Source organism: Amblyomma americanum, chromosome 1 (assembly GCF_052857255.1).
Source record: "Amblyomma americanum isolate KBUSLIRL-KWMA chromosome 1, ASM5285725v1, whole genome shotgun sequence".
NCBI lineage: Eukaryota > Metazoa > Arthropoda > Arachnida > Ixodida > Ixodidae > Amblyomma > Amblyomma americanum.
This window is the reverse complement of record NC_135497.1, coordinates 512,000,203-512,014,981: the sequence shown is the minus strand read 5'-3', so window position 1 is coordinate 512,014,981 and position 14,779 is coordinate 512,000,203.

Here is a 14,779-nt window from a genome sequence, read left to right as displayed (position 1 = left end):
GCCATTGTTCGGCTGTTGAAACCGAGATAGCATGGCAGAGCCAAATTACAAATCATTTAGCGGCCGTGGGCAAATATTACATGATTCATGTGTAGAAGTATTTTCCACATCATTATAAAGAAGAAAACATGCCACCACAATTACGTGCCTATACTCCTTTAACATGAAGAAAACCAAATGGAAAATGCTCTTGGCCATTCCCTCCATGCAAATGCTGTGTGGTGTATAATATTGTGACGTGGTGGCCGGCCAAAGAGAGGCGCGATGAGCGATGGCAGAGATATGATTTGCATGGAGGGAATGGCCGAGTGCTCTGTACCGCGCCACTGCCAGCTTTGTCGTCTTTGTCACAATATTCCTTTTTTTTCATGAACATTGTCACATGTAGGAAACTCGGTGGTGTATCATCGTTTGCGTAAGAACTTAAGGACACTCACAAGTTCCCTAGGCAGCCGCTGACCACACACCATACTTGGCAAAATTACTTTTGAAAAGTAATTAAATTTCATTACTCATTACTTTGCTAGAAATCATCACAGCAGTAATTAAATTACAATACAAATTACTGCTGTCAAAAAGTAATGACCTGACATTGCAATTACCTGCCTTAAGTAACGAAAATTACTTCTTAGTTTTGATGCTAAAATGTTGCGCATTGGTCAAAGTGCAAAATTTCTAGTTTTTTGTTTGCACCGCCGCTGAGCTTGAAAATGGGCGTCGGAAGTTTTGCCCCTCATTAATCAATTTGAGCAGCCGCTTTGCTGATGTAGATGACATCTTTCTCATATCGCTCTTCAATCAGAATTACATCGTTCAATGTGTAATATGGTCCCACCATCCTGATTTTGAAGGATTTGTCATCCGCGTAAACAGCGGGAGTGCATTGACTGCTTATCCGTGCATCATCCCAGAAGTGCACAGGGGCGGGAGAGGCTGCCAATTCTGCTGTTCAATCGATTTTTTTCTGGAGGCAAGTTAGTGGAAATACATTTCATGTCGATGGGACGCTGTTGCCTGTGTTGCCCTTGAGTTAGAAATAGGGCCTCAAATGAAGCCACAAAAACACGAAAACTCACGGCCAACTTTCTGAGATGTGTCAGTTGAGACTTCTTGTCAGTGCGGCGATGTCAAAGTACTTGCTCAAGCACTCGCAGTACGTCTGCGCGAAGGTGTCATATGACATGCCTTGGTGATGGAGCTCTCCTGGTCGCCATGCAGTGCGTTTGTATGTGAGACCGTATGCAGTGCAGGAAGATGCGTAGCAGTCCTGTGACTGATATGCAGACTCTTCACCAAAGCAGTGCTGACGCCTGCACGCACATCACCTCTCGTCCGCGTGCGCCGCTTCCCAGGGGTGCTGGCTATTACTGGTTGCGCGCTTTTAAGGCACAAGCCTTAAGTGGCACATTAACATCGATACCCGGCGTCGTCGTCGATGTCCAGGAAAAGTGGTACACAACCCCCAATTAATGACATCATCAGCAAAGAGAAAAATTTCTTCCGAGGGTGCAGAGAATTGAACCAGGAGCCTTCAGATTGCGAGGCGATCGCGCAACCAATGGGCCACAACACCGCGTTGCTTCTTGGCAAATAATGGTTCATTTAATGTATGTGTTGCCCTATGACTCTATGCTAATAAGTAGGTGTGTCATTAGAAAGGAAGGAAACAATATAAATTAAAAAGTGAATGTTTTTCGCCTTCAAAGCATGGAAGTAGTCTCAAGTGCCCTCCGTAATTTATTCTTGCTTTGGGAGTCGCCGTGGTGGCACATTAGTTATATGGTGCTCGGCTGCTGACCCGAAAGACTGTGGTTTGATCCCGAGTGCAGCAGTCTCATTACGGTGGAGATGAAATGCTATAGGCTCCTGTACTGTGCGATGTCAGTGCACGTTAAAGTACCCCAGGTGGTCAAAATTCCCGGAGCCCTTCACTATGGCGTCCCTCATAGCCCGAGTCGCTTGCTTTGGGACGTTAAACCCCGATAAACTGCATCTTTACTTTGTATATGCTCATCTACACAAACGTGAGGCCAAAGCATGGCATATACGAGAAGTATGGATTTGGTAGGCAGCGAAATTAATATTGCTAGTAATTAATTGCTTTTCCGTGAAATTACTGTTTGAAAGTAGTTAATTACACTGCTAAATTACCAGGCCGCAACAGTAATGAATTACATTAGAAATTACCGAGAAAAGTAATTTAATTATTGTAATTTTATTACAGTAATTTAATTGTTGACTAGTCTGCCACTGATTTCAAGGTGATTGCACCCTGCTTTTCAATGAATGCGAAATCCTGACATCATAGCGTCTGCAAATGGTACGAGACAAGGCCTTTTGCATTTTTAAGGCAAAGGTTTGTGCCACCTTACCTTTATATTTTTTCTCTCGCCCGCCTTTTTCCCCTTTCTTTTTTTTTGGATGTTATGAATGCAATGTTTTAGCAACAAGCTTGAATTAGCACCTACGAAAAAATTTTTTGCTGTTCTGCTCGTGATTGCCTCTATGTCCAGGTTTTGCGCCATTTCCTGGTCCCTGGCATTTATTGGCACTTTCACTTCATTCAAACTTTTGTGAATGTGCTGGCACAAATTTTGAAAAGTTCCTTTTCTAGCACTTGCAAGTTGTTTTCATATTTTTTTTCCATGGGTCTGAAGTTTCATGGCACGTCCAGCCCGTCAACTATTTCTTACCGTTTTCAGATACTTTGTCCCGTTACACTAGTGCATTGTGGAACAGCCGCAGCATCTCGTAAGATGCTTTGTGTACTTGCCTTTGTGCAGGGCAGCAGCGGCGTCTTTTTCGCAGCGCTCAGTTGCATGTGGGCAAAGCATCCAAAAATGATGACTAGCTTGGCTGGCATTTTCTCTAGGTCTCTGAATGCATCATATGGTCAGAATTTGGCAACATTATAGACATGTATACCAGGAAATCGTTTCAAAAAGTTATCCAGGATTTGTATTGCGAATAAAAATTGCACAACACGCATAATTTTAGGTTTTGTGATACTGCAGATTACACGAACCAAGAACAGAACAGCAAGGTTCTACTGTATTTCTTTGAAGGGCTGTGACGGTTTTAAAGGGTGTCTGGCAACCTAGAATTGTCAAGAGGAGGAATTTCGTTTACCTGGAAAAATCGGGGAGTTGTGAGGGATACCATCAAGAAAGTGGTTAAGTCTCGGAAAAGGACGGACTGAAATTCACGCAGAGGTCTGCTGCGAGTTTTAACGATACTGTGAGTGTCCAGCACACGGTCCGTTCTTATTGGCATGACATATTTTTGCTTCTAATGAATATTAGGCATGCAGCCTGTCTGTTCTAGCTGTCTTTTTCTTGTCTTCAATTAAGTGAGCATTGTATATACTGGTTGGTTCTTTACAGGTTGCCACACTCCTCATTAAATTTGGTCTGGTGCATATGAATAGACACAGCTACGTTCAAAAGTATTTTCTCTGGAATAAGCCTTAGTCATAGTAATGTGCAGAATTCATGCACTTTCAGTATATTGATGCAAGGTGCCACGCCACCCCAGTGTGGCATCAAAATCGATCTGTAAATCTTGCTCTCAGGCCTCGTCAATCTTGCAGGTTATTGCAGAAATAAATAGAGGCTAGTTTCTCAGCGGTTCGAGCTGTGATGACGAGGTTGTAAAAAGCTGTTACTTTTTGTGGAAATCGCTTGGCGCTTGTCCTGTAGCATTGCTGCTATCGAAAGGGATGCCGGAGTGTGCCTTCATTGGAAAGGCAGTAAAAGGCAGTGCTTCTCAGTGATGAGCAAACCAACCTTTGTCAGCCCTCTTGTTCAAGGGTTCCTTCTTAAAAGCCTCAAATATTATTTTGCAGTACAATGAGCAGTGTATGAAGCCCCTGAAAGCATGCAAAGTGTTCCGTTAAGAAAATTTCCAGAATTTTCTCAAAGTAGAGTTTGCTCCTTTTGTGAAAGCACATGTAATGTCAGCACATATGGCCACCACTCTTATGAACCATTAAAATAAAAGCAAAAACTTGTGAGCATAAATTTAACAAACTTTCAAATCTAAGACTCCGGATCACCCAGGCAATTTTCATCTAGTGAGAAGGGAAACAGCTGCTGAAATTCCTGCACAGATTCCTAGTTGAAATGTGCCAGCATCTGTGGGTCCGTTACGGGCAGGGATTCCAGTGTGGTGAAACCCATACAGAAGAGTTAAGCGGGCCATGTCCCGTCAAGAATGCTGCATCTGGGGCATTCCACAGCTGGAAGTATCTCAAGGGAGTGTGGAAGAGGTCGTCTTGTTAATGCTCTCACTCTTCTTGTAGCTTGAGCTGCTGTTAATCGATTTTTTGTGTCATTAATGTTTCTCAACAATGCCACATCACTTCATACGCCTTTCAGTGTCTGAACTGTGACAAGAGTATCTCCACCGCAGCCGTGGGCTCGTACTTGAGTGCTCGCCTCGGCTACGGGAGGTCGTGGGTACGATTCTCGCGGCCTCCGGTCCACCAGCCAATTAATCCAATGAGAACAGGCGGTCCCCCGGCCTAGTGTTCGGCTCTCCAGGGGTGCACTGCGTGGGAAGGATAGCCTGCACCTAAAAATTCCCGTAAAATGTGGGCACAAAAACGTCTCCACGTGGTTAAATCCCGCAGTCCAAAACTCTCGCCTTGTGCCAGTTACAAAACTTACAACGTTCACTTCTCTAGCCTCAAGAGAGATGTGCCATAGCTCTCTCCGCTCCCAAACCCCCTTCGAGCAAAGTACAGCGGTATTTGCTTGCTACCGTTGTGGCTGGCTCACAAGCGCCGGCAGGTGTGCATGACGGGTTAAAAAAAGATGGGCTTCTACCGCACGAGGTGGATTTAGGGTTGCTTGACGGCGGAACTTATCTCTGATCCGTCAAGGCAACGGTTTGGTCGAAGACCCTTCTCCCAAGCATCTCACCCTAGATGAGCCGAGCACCATGGCTGGGAAATCTTAAAACCGGTGGGTACCCGGCAGCACTGGGAATCAAACACAGCACCTCCCGAATGTGAGGCGGATGCTCTACCACAAGGCCGCGCTTCGGTGCTATGATCTTCGCCAAAAGGCCGAGAAATGAAAAGCCGAAAGATTGTCGTTCGGCAGCTTACAAAGTCAAGCTGTCATGTTTTTTCCTGAACACAGTTATGGCTCAGACTAATTGTACCATTCTACATGATTATCCCTCATTCATTGAGATGCTCAATAAGCTTTAGGATGCGATAAATTATGAAGAGGAATGAAATGTTTCTTTTCATCACTGCATTTTGTGCAAACATGTTTGTATTGTAATTTCAAATATCTGTTTTGTAATTGGAACTACTCCAAAATAAAGCATATCGCAGTACTGGCCGGCATTTCGAAAGGCCCTAATATGCACAGCATGTGTACGAGAGCAGGCGATGCAGCGGTCCCTGTGTCACTACTCTTGGAGCCCACATGACCAAGGTTGCTGCTCTTCCTCGGGAGTGACGTCATAATGCACCCCTGCACTCAGAAACCGAAATCGCTCAGTATAAATAATGCGATAATATTTAATGTGCATATTTGAATTGCGGAGCACGTAACACGCGCCGGGTGGGAGTATGGTATGCAATGTTTGAAACTAAGAACACTCCAACCAAAAATTTGATGTCTCCGCCCCTTTAAGGTTTTGGGTTTAGCGTATGGAACTTGTGACCTCCTGTGTGCCAGCGCCAGAAGCCTTTCATAGACCCTTTCGTTGTTTGTCTTGACTATTTTTATTCATTCTTGGTCTCTGCCTTGTACACACTTATTTTTCTGTGTGGTTTCTCTGGCACATCTTGAACAGTGTTCCATTTATCCTTTTTTAAGGATCTTTCTAATGTCCATACGCAAAGCCACTACAGGAGTGCGTGGGCTGCTGCTGTAGCCTCCATTTTTTGTTTATTTGTTTGTGGGTTTCTCTTAGAGGTTAATTAGTTGCATTTTATTGTTCTGAGCTTGCATATCATGCGCCATTTCCTTTCCCCAAAAATCAATTTTCATTTGTTTCCATTGCGTTTCGCCTCCATCGAAACGCGGCCGCCGCGGCCGGGGGGCTATGCGTTGTCACTGCATGTAAAAGATCTCCAGGTTGTCGAAATTTTTCCGGAGCCCATCGAAAGGCATCAAAACTGCCCTGGACCTCCCCCCGTACACATCCACCCGGAAAATTCTTAACATGGGGATTTCAAACACACTAGACGAGCTCATTAGACTACCAGAGTAGCACAAAAACAAGGACTCCTGCGTAGCCATTCGGGGCTAAAAATACTAGAAAAGTTAGGCTTCGAACCTCGAGTGCAGCTCGGACACAGACATAAGGAACAAACAGACGTTTCCCAACAGACATAAGGAACAAAAATTTGACTGTGCTTTAGCTCTGGTTAACCCTAGCTGAATTGCGAAAGTTTCGTTCCCTCTGCACGTCGTCTACACAGCGTCTCATTCCGATGCTAGAACTCAAACCGGTCTCCCGCAATTGAAGAGTCACTCCGGGACGTGACACGACTTCTTCTAGCCGCATCTTCGTTACGACGCTTCTCGAGTCGCGCGGCGCGTTCTTCTGGCATCTCTTGAGCGCGTTCTCTCTTCCTCGCTTCATTCTGTCGTTGGTGCGTCTCTTTCGCGCTCTCCATAACGGCTACAATACACTGAAAGCGCATATATATATATATATATATATATATATATATATATATATATATATATATATATATATACGAGATAATCGATGGCAATGAGGTTATTTAATGGCCGGTAGCCTAGCGCGAGCGCTCCTGCCCGCGCCACTGCACAGTTCGTCTTCTTCGTCACACTACCCGGGGCCACCGAGCGATCGTCTCGATCGGTGGCAAAGAGACGCGCGAAGTGGTTACTGGCTTAAGAGGATGGTTGGACAGGAACGAAAAAGGGGTGAGGTGCTGGCCGCCACGATGAATAAGATGGCTGAATGATTCCTGGCCTTGAAGCTTCCGGGCCGCAGGTCGCCAAGAGCTGACGGTCGAGTTCCCAGGACGCGCCGAACGGCCTGGGCAGGGGATCGGTGTCTTCAGGTGTAAGCGCCATCTCGGGTCGGTGGGGTCGATAGGTCAGGTCCTTGCGTCGGGTTCAGTTCGTCGTGTTGAGTGGTCGGGGCGGGGGACGGGGCGGGGGGAACAACGGCGAGGTCGGTTCGGGTCTGAAAGGCTAGGGCACGGCCGAGCGACGCATGCCAAGAACTCATGGCTGACGACCACGGCTGACGCAGGACGCCGAAGCTCCCCGGACCAGGATGTCGATGTTACCCCGCAAGCTCCACCAAATGTTACGTGACGGCCAGCCGAAGAAAGAGACGAGATAATCGATGGCAATGAGGTTATTTAATGGCCGGTAGCCTAGCGCGAGCGCTCCTGCCCGCGCCACTGCACAGTTCGTCTTCTTCGTCACAATATATATATATATATATATATATATATATATATATATATATATATAACCGCCGCGAGGCGACACCTCCTCTCCCTCTACCCCAGCGGAGCACACCTGGTGGAGCGAGCGGCGACGGCAGCATCGTCGACGGCGGCGCCATCTGTTAGAGCGCGGCTGCGGCGTTGCTAGGCGACGGTGGCTCAAGGTCGGTCGTCCGCCATCGCACAGTGCGCGACGAGCCGAAATGGCTCGCTGGCTGGTGTAGTAAAGCTTTCGCTTTAAAATCAAAATCCCACCAGAACCAAAGATGCATGCATCCGGTACACTATGAGGGTAGAGGAAAGGACAGAGCGAAGGCTCTATAGAAAAAATTTCTGATGGCCTAGCTCTGTTAGGATATACGTAGCGAAAGCGCGGAGACTTCTGCAGCGAAATAGTGCATTCCCTAGATGCCCCTTTATTCATGGTCAAAACTTGAGCCCTGGTGGCGGACTGGTAGCGTCCCTACCTCAAACGCCAAAGTCCCGGTTCGATTCTGAGCCTCGGCACAGGTTTTATCTTTTTACTCAGTGAGTGTGCGGGGGAGGGTTCAGTGGCTCCCATAGATGCCGCAACCGTACACGTTGGTTAGCGGTTAAGAGCAGGCTCTGTGAAGGCGCGTTTATACTACGACGTACTACGTGCGCTGCACGGCGACGTCACGTCAGCCAAAGCGAGACCCTCTATACTCCAACTGCGTTTGACCGCCGAAGCGTTCGGCGGCTGGAGACTCAGTGCACGCCTCTATTTCGCGCGGAGTGCGCCGCTGCCAGCCGCCGCCCGCCCGGCCAGACCGGTTCGGTCCCGCGGCGTGGTGCGTGTTGTGACGTCATGTGCCTCCTCGGAGCACCGCCACGGCGAAATCGTAAGTTCGCGGCCAGTAAAGCTTTAGCTGTAAAAACTAGCCAACAGACAGGACGTGGTTTACACGGACGCGGCGGAATACTAAGGCAGAACAGGTTTCGTAGCACTAGCAACCAGGGAGGGTGGAGGCCGAGTCTCGTGCTGCAGCACCCGACAGTGGGACGCAACAGCGGCTGAGGAGGTAGCCATTACGCTGGCCTTAACTCAACAGAATGGCCGAGTGATTATAACTGATTTCAAATCGGCTATCCGCGGAACAACAGCGCAGGTAGGGTATCTGCCGAAACAGTCAAAATTCTGACTGCCGGCCCGACACCGGCAGAGCTAATTAACCTAATCTGGACTCCAGCCCACGAGGTACTCCAAGGAAAGGAGACAGCGCACGCATTGGAAGTTGTAGAGGCATCCTTAAGTCCTGAATTTGCATACGCTTGCAGAAATTCCGCTCCTCAAACCTGTCTGCTATGTGCTCCATCGTGTAAAAGTGATCTCTCGTTGGAACGCATACAGTGAATGTCGCAAGCAGCTAGGGCTAGATGATGATGATAATGATGATGATACCAACTTTATTTTCCACCAGATAAGGAGGCCCCCTACTCCCCCTCCCCGGCACGCAGGCCTGGGTTACGGGGCCGGGACCCCCGCGATTAGAAGCAGGCAAAGAGGTGTTGACTCCTCGCGGCTTCTTCCGCCAGGCGGATCGCTTGTTGCTGTGGAGCATAATAATAATAATAATAATAATAATAATTGATTTTGGGGGAAAGAAAATGGCGCAGTATCTGTCTCATATATCCTTGGACACCTGAACCGCGCCGTAAGGGAAACGATAAAAGAGGGAGTGAAAGAAGAAAGGAAGAGAGAGGTGCCGTAGTGGAGGGCTCCGGAATAATTTCGACCACGTGGGGATCTTTAACGTGCACTGATATCGCACAGCACACGGGCGCCTTAGCGTTTTGCCTCCATAAAAACGCAGCCGCCGCGGTCGGGTTCGAACCCGGGAACTCCGGATCAGTAGCCGAGCGCCCTAACCACTGAGCCACCGCGGCGGGTCACAGCGAGCCGCAGCGGCGGGCTGATGAGCAGATACCTCGCTCCGCAGCAGGCCTGGCTTCCCAGGTTTCTCTTAATTTATATATAATTGCTTTAGCGCCTTGAGAGCTGGCGTATTCCCAGATTATGTGGTTGAGGGTCCCTCTCGTGCCACAGTGCTTGCACTATCGTTTTCTCTCTCATCTTTCTGAACATGATATGCCCTGACCGTGTTTACGAAGTTGCCAGCTTGCAGCCCAGGAGGCTGTCGAAATTTATCTGAAGCCCTCTACAACGGCGCATCTTTCATTCTCTTATCTTTCACTGCCTCCTCCATTCCTTCCTATACAGGCCGGTTCAGGTGCCAACCGCGACGTGAGACAGTTACTGCTCCTTTACTTTCCTCACAGCTAATTCGGCCAGGTTTCCAAACGCGTAGCGCATCAAAAACGTGCAATACAGTGGCGGTGCGTGGCGAAGGCTGGCTACGAGACATGCTGTTGACTCCTGATGTGCGTGTGAATGTAGCACGTGTGAAAGCCGTGGTCTCACGCTATAGATGGCGTAGATTCGGGAGTGCAGCTGGATATGTGAGACAGTTACTGCGTCGTTTCCTTTCCTCAAAAACCAACTTTCATTTTCAATTTTCGTGAAAATCGGGCGAGGACAAAACACAAAACGGCGCAGTTGCAGCAGGTGGTTATTCAAAAAGCCACATCCCGTATTTATACTGATTGCTTTTGAAGCTGCTCTACCTAACAGCTAAGTTAGCAGACTAAGGTGTTGTTGAGTTGTGATTCAGCTGTGTCAGTGCGCCACATGCCTGTAAGGCCGCGCTTCATCAACGCGTACATTTTTTCATTCCCTTAGCTTGCAGTCACTGCGGGCCTCCGGTCTACCTGAAAGAGCTCTCAGTGAAGCACCGAATTCCCCCTATCCGCGTGCCCCCTCCCCCTCCCCCGCAAGCAGTGGCAAAGGCGCAGGAGGCAATGGCTGCTTGACAGCACAGCTGTGACGGCCGAAGACACCTGGCTTTGTTAAGCGCAACAGGAAAGCATGCGAGGCGCACACAACGAGCACGTGGTGCCGCTTGGTCTTAGGCAGCATTCCCACGGCGGCGGAATGCGAACCACCTCGGAATGCGAACCACCTCGCATTCCGCGATGGGCCCCTTTTTTTGGCATGCTCGATGGCACCGAAGCGTCGCGGGTCTCCGCAGTCTCACATTCCTGCGGCGAGCCAGTGGATTAGTGGTCCCGCCAATTAGCTGCAAAAAAAAACGCTCCATCCTTCGAGAGGCGACGCGCGGGTGCGGCAGGGAAGGGGAAAGCATCAAGCACTAAGGGCGAGAACTCTCCCCAGGGAGAGTTTTCAGAATGTTTTCTGTATGTGTTTCTTTTTTTTTTCTAGCCAAGCCCCGGGCTCGAAGTTGGGCCCAACCTTCAGGGGCTGTGGCTACCTCCATTTGTTATCGAAGCTTAGGGCGGGACTCGAAATATGACCGCCCTAAATTCTTTGTTTGCATAAGCTTTAATATTACATGTAAAATCATTGGAGGGCAGTCTTGTCTAGTTGAGCTAGAGGCTCCGTGCAGTGGCAGGTAATTCTGCAACCCTAGACTCTAACCTCGCGTCGATGAGTAAGGGCTTGTAGAGAGTGTTTCTCTGTGTGAGAATATTCTTTGTCAGTTACAGCTTGACCGTCTGTGTGACTCAACTTGTAACGCAGTTTGCCCTTGTACATCCTGTAAATATATTTCCTCTTTGTCTCCATCATCTGGCGTCAATCATCGTCTGCTCCTTCAACACCGTCGAATTCAAGTTTGGAGAGGTCCGGTGCCCCTCCGAAGAAACGCAAAAAACCATCTTGAATTTACTATGCACAACTTGAATGTATTACCTAGTTAAAGAGAAGTTACGCTCACAACCAGCGCACATTTTCATGTTCTCTAGCACGGCATGAAGGAACGGCTGCGGTATCAAGCTCGAAATCGATATCACTACAGTGTCTTCTCATAGACTACCTAGCGTTGCAGGTTTCGTATTCAATGTAACAAGTTCTATTTGGATGAGATTGCATATCCTGCACAAAGAAAAGCAATAAGGCCGAACAGGCGTTGAAGTTTCATCTTCAGTGCCAGAAACGGTCACTTAATCCACTGTACTCGAGTGCTCCTTTTGTTCACTGCCTGCAATTGCCTAGTTTGAATGCTCTTGTATCGTGTCGCAGTTTCAAATATAGATAAGTATATAAATTTAGGCATCCAATAATGCGAGTCGCAGTAATTTCAATGTTTTTGTAGCGAAAGCAACAATATGCGAGTCAGCAGCGCATTTCGGGTAGCGTCGCTAGTCAGCGCATGCGCCACTAGGGCGTTCCACCGCTGCGGCGCGGCTTTCCTCAAAATTCAACTTTCTATTTCTTCTTCCTTCATTTCTTCTTTCCCTCCCTCCTTTATCCCTTCCCTTACTGCACGGTTAGGGTGTCCACCGACATATGTGAGACGGTTGCTGCGCCATTTCCTTTACTCAAAAACCAAAGAAAACAAGTGAGCCGCCGTCGTTCTCGAGATTCTTTGGCGTTGACAACGTTGCAGAGGCCATTCATTTTCCCAAAAGGCGCACAACTGGCTCCCTGGGTGAGTGGATAGCTAAACCTCGCTTTCATGTACGTGGAATTGTTGTCCAACTCCAAAAACCTCCTCTGATAGCGTTCCGCACACTGGATATACGCAGCGCGCCCACCCTGGCAGGTGGCAGGTAATGACATCGCAAGAGGTTGGTCACCCAATGAACGCTGCGACGTATATAATGCTTCATATTCCGGAACCCTCCACTACGGCACCTCTTTCTTCCTTTCTTCTTTCACTCCCTCTTTTATCCCTTCCCTTACGGCGCAGTTCAGGTGTCTGCCGATATGTGAGACAGATACTGCCCCGTTTCCTTTCCCTAAAAATGTTGTCAGCGTTAATGCATGCAGCCTACATCTCTCTATCACCACGGCAACGTATTTCAAAGAGCGATTAACGGCGTACACTGGCCCAGGGAGCCAGCTATGCGCCCTTTTTTCCTCAAAATCTAGAACGTTGTCAACGGCAACGCCAATGAACACAATGAAAGCCGAGAGATTTCGCTTTGCATATCCTGGATTAGCTGAACTAATCCACATCCATTTTTGACGGACGGGCATTATTTTAGATGCATTCTTGACACCAATAGTGTTGTGCAAGGGCTTGACAGGGGCTAGCAAGCTGGAAATCTCTTGAACTCTGATGCACGGCTCACAGTTTTGTTGGACATGGCACCATGAGTCGTCGCCAGAAGGCTGGACCGCGCATATACTGTGGCTCGGGCGCTTTCTGCTTGCGTACCTACTTACAGCGTACCTACAAACATGGCCACCGGCCAGCAATGCTCCCGCTTTCTTCCCCTAATTTTGAAACAAGTCGACCGTGGCATCTTGATCTCCACTCAAAGACTTCTCGATTTCCACTCGCAACATAAACACTTGCGTGCAGTGGGGTCCTGGGGGGCCTATGGTGTGCTCTGAATTAAATGCAGTTTTTCTTTGATTTCCTCATGCTGCACAAATCGCTTTCGCACGCGAGCCTATCACGTGCTCTGCGCGCTTCCCTGGTTGGCCGCAGCACGGTACGTGGTAGGCGCTGAAAGAACTATATCGCTTGTGTTGCTCAGTGTAGGGCCGCGTGTTGCGCCGTGGCCTGTCAGATGACCTGGCAGACACAGCTGCGAAACTTCGAGTTGTCCAGTGGACAAACTTCCAAACTTCGCTCATGCCCGCTTGGTATGACGAAGTGCAGAGTCAGTACCAACGCCTCATTGTGCACGCCTTCATCCCTCTCCGCAGCGGCAGGGCGTTGTCGGCGTCGCCCGTATGCCCACACCGAGATGCTACGCTTTGCAAGATGCCGCTACGTTCGAAGCTCGTGGTAGCTCGGCTAATAGCATGCTGTGTCGTCACAGGTTTCGAGATTCGGCGGGATTACTTGCCCATTTAGAGGATATATGGCGCAATGAGACGCCCGTAGATGCCGGGGCTATCGCAGCACATCCAATGATGACGGTGTTGCGGCAACTGGCCTCTGAGGTGCGTGATGCGCTAAGTGCACTTCCCACTACAGATGAGATGAAACCTCTCCTAAATTCTATGAAACTTATATCGACTCCTCGTCGGGACGGGCTACGGGTTAAATTGTATTCGGAGTGCTGAGACAGACTAGGTTCGCCTTTAAACTCCGTTCTGCGCCGATGCTTCCAGTGTTTTGATATCCCTTCCAGTTTACGAGCTTGACGAGTTGTCCTTATCCCCGAACGACACACGGAGTCCCCTCTGCCGCAAAAGCGAAGGCGAATGACACTTGTTAACGCTGATTAGAAGGCTTCTGCAACCATTGTGGTTCGGAGCTTGATGGGTGAGACGGCAACGCTCATCGGTAACCATTAGGCCTGCTCTCCGTGCGGGGAAGAGAAATTCACTGACTGTCCTTTCTTACACGTGACAACTTCGACTACACTGAGGGGCAGTTGGCAAGCGATCTCCCGGTTTTCTTGGAACAGGAAAAGGTGTTTGCGCTCCTCGCACGCGGGTGCATATTTAGCGCCCTTCAGGTCTCCAGGTTTCCTGTAGGAGTCTCCATCAGCTTGTTTGAACGGCGTACGAGGGTAACCACAGCACTGCGAGGGTTCGGTGAGCTCCCCTCCCCCGTCACTCGTGAGGTAGGGCTGTTCCGTCTGATCTCTGCTGTCCGCATTGACCTTAGATCCTACCACTGTGCCATCGTTAAAAACCCTGGCGTGCACGGCCTTCAGCTCCCAGGCAGCATGACAATAAAGGTAACGGCTTTTGGGGAAGAACATATATCACTTTATTCGAGAGATGTCGCATGTGGGGCCTTCGCATGTCGAAACGCCTCCTGTCTGGGCTGCTGCAAAACGATTCCGATCCCGCTTCCACCGCGCTAGCGTAGGATGCAAACATGGGATGCGCTAGCGTGGGATGCCCAGCGAGCAATGTGGCGACGCCCAGGAGGCCGTCAATCGAATTGTCTACAGCAGGGTGTCTGGCGCGGCCCTCAACTTTAGCAAAAGCCAGTATTTGATAATTGGCCGGGCCGAAGTCTGTCTACGGCCCGTTTCACATGTTGCGACTAGAATGAAAATATTCGGCGCAGTCGGTCATGCCGCGGATCAAGTGCCACTCCTCCCTGCGTCTGCGTCGGCTGCTGCGCAGACGCGTGGCACGGCGCACCGTCGCGATGTGGCCCGCACTGTCACCCCCGCCGACTACAACTGTAGGCTACATCGAGGGTTCATCGAGTCACTGGATACGTTTTCACTCAGTGACTGTATGCGTCGAAAAAAGCCATAGCTGTGCCTTAATTTCGACCATCTGGCTTCTTGACCGCAAGCACTGAC